Source organism: Mus pahari, chromosome X (assembly GCF_900095145.1).
Source record: "Mus pahari chromosome X, PAHARI_EIJ_v1.1, whole genome shotgun sequence".
Lineage (NCBI taxonomy): Eukaryota > Metazoa > Chordata > Mammalia > Rodentia > Muridae > Mus > Mus pahari.
The window spans coordinates 131875184-131877718 of record NC_034613.1 but is presented as its reverse complement, the minus strand read 5'-3'; the positions used below and the strand labels follow the sequence as shown (position 1 = coordinate 131877718).

The following is a 2535-nucleotide window of genomic DNA, read 5'->3' as shown; positions in this document are numbered from 1 at the left end:
TCTCTCTCTCTCTCTCTCTCTCTCTCTCTCTCTCTCTCTCTCTCTCTCCTCTCTCTCTCTCTCAGTGCTGTGTCTCTGGTTTTGATCATTACACTGAATAAAATGGAAGGAGTGGGCACCCCTTTATAATTCCTGACTTTAAAGGGAATGCTTTCAATTTTCCTCATTTGGTAGAACGTTGGTTATAGGTTTGATATACACAGCATTTATGATGTTGAGATACATTATTTTTATTCTGAATTTTTTCAGGCTTTTATCATGAGAGGCTGCTAAACTTTATAAAAGGCCTTTCCTGCACTTGATATATAATTGTGTGAGTTCTATCCCTGTGTTCATTTATGTACTATGTTATACTTATTAGACTATGTTAAACCAACCTTGGAGGCATGAGATGGAAGCAACTTGGTCATGGCATATAATCATAGTGTTCTATAATTTAGTTTTCATATATTTTGTTGACAATTTTTGCATCCATGTTCATCAGGAAAACTGGTCTAGGGTAATTTTTAGTGCATCCTCATCTGGTTTCATAGAATTAATCTTTCCCTTTATATGTCATGGGAGAGGTTAGGTAGGTTATAAATGCTTAGGAACATATTCATGTCTTCCAGATTTTCAAGGGTTTTATTTTTGAATAGAATTATTCAATGTGTTCCCTAAGAATGCCCTGGATTTTATTAGATTCTGCTAGAGCATTCCCATTTATATTTCTGATTCTATTGATTTAATGTTTTCTTTTTCTTCTCTTTAGTTTAGCTATTGGTTTATCAATCCTGTTTAGCCTTATTGGGGAACATATTTTGCCCTTAGTCTCTCAGTTTTATTAACTTCTGCCCTGATTCTTATTATTTCTTGGCCTCTACTGCTTTTAGGTTTGACTAGTTCTTGTTATTCTGTTTTTTTCTTTCTTTTTCCTTTTTTCCAAGTCAATGGAAGAGGATTTTATTTGGTACAGCCCCAGCTTTATTTGACCTTCTTCTTGGGGTGCAGAAGTTGGTATGGCCACACTTCTTGCAACGGTTGACTGCACAAAGGTGCAGGTGTGCTTGCAGCAGATCATCTTGTCATGATTTTACTTCCAAACAAGCTGCTGAAGGGATGGATCGATGATGCCACTGTGTAGGTACAGTATCAGGTGCAAGGTAGACTCTGGATGTTTTAGTTGGATAGGGTGAGGCCATTCTCCAGTTTCTAGCTAGCAAATATCAGCCTCTGCTGGTCATGTGAGATGCCTTCCTAGTCTTGGATCTTGGCCTTGACATTCTTGATGGTGTCACTGGGCTCAACCTCAAGACAAATGAATGGTTTTGCCTGTCAGGCTCTTCATGAAGATCTGCATGTTAGTGTCTGCCACTGGACTGCCTCCTTGAAGAGAAAGAGGATGGTTGACTGGAAGCCTTCCAGTTCTTGTTTTTCTGAGACCCCAAGGTACATAACTGCTATTTGAGATGTGTTTAACTGCTAATGTAAACCCTCATAGTTTATACACTTTTCTCTTAGAACTGCTTTAGCTATATACAGAGATTATGGTAAGTTACACAATCATTCTCATTTGACTTGAGGAACTTTTAAACTTCCTCTTCGGTTTAGTCTATTACTCAGTGTTTTAGTCTGTTTTAGTTTAGTTTATTATCCAGAAAACATACATTATCTACAATTTCTTTATGTTTCTGTTGTTTGTCCTTTTAGTTTTGGTCCCACTATTATCTGTCAAAATACAAAGAATTATTTTATTTCATTTGTTAAGGCTTATTTGGTAGCCCATAATATGAACCGATTCAAAGACTGTTCCATGAACTGCTAAAAAGAATGTGTATTCCATGGATGACAGATCGAATATTCTGCAGCTATCCGAAAAAATTATTTAATTGGTGATATGGTATAGGTCTGACATTTATTTGGTAATTTTCACTTTGGATGACCTATCTAAAGATGAATATTAATAGCACCAGTATTAGGATATATCTTAAATCTCATACCCCTATATATTTGTTTTATGAAATTAGGCATAGTAACATTTACAATTGTTATAAATGCCTGATAAGTTTTTTATATAGTGTTTTAATTTATCTCCTCTGACTAATTTCCATTTGAAGCATATTCCATCAAGAATCAGATTGACTGTGCCTGCTTGTTTTCTCCTTACATTTGCTTGAGTATTCTTCTACTCTTTGGCTATATGTTTATAGATTTGCCAGTAAGGTTAGTTTATTGTATGAAGCAGTTAAGTGAGGAACTGAGGGCATTACATTTAAGGTTTATTATTTCCTATTGGGACTATTTTATTGTTTAGATGTGATGGGTTCCTTCTCAGCGCTCCTTTCTGCATCTTTTCCTCATAGAATTTAGTCTTCCTGTGACCTCATGATTGAAACTATTTTTTTACTGTGTATGGTATTTTCTCTCTCTCTCTCTCTCTCTCTCTCTCTCTCTCTCTCTCTCTCTCTCTCTCTATTATTTCTCTAGTAACTTTAAGATAGCTTTCCTGGATATAGCCACTTTTGGTTGTCAGTTGTTTGGTTTCAGAGCCTGAAA

At 35.9% G+C, this 2535-nt stretch overlaps 1 protein-coding gene and 1 pseudogene across 2 annotated transcripts in view; both read right to left on the bottom strand.

Annotated features, from left to right (window-relative positions):
* The window catches only part of Rragb (Ras related GTP binding B), a 36339-nt gene that overhangs the window by 4466 nt on the left and 29338 nt on the right, over positions 1–2535 (bottom strand). The gene's annotated exons all lie outside the window — the stretch shown is intronic.
* On the bottom strand, positions 927–1339 carry LOC110313701 (annotated as a pseudogene).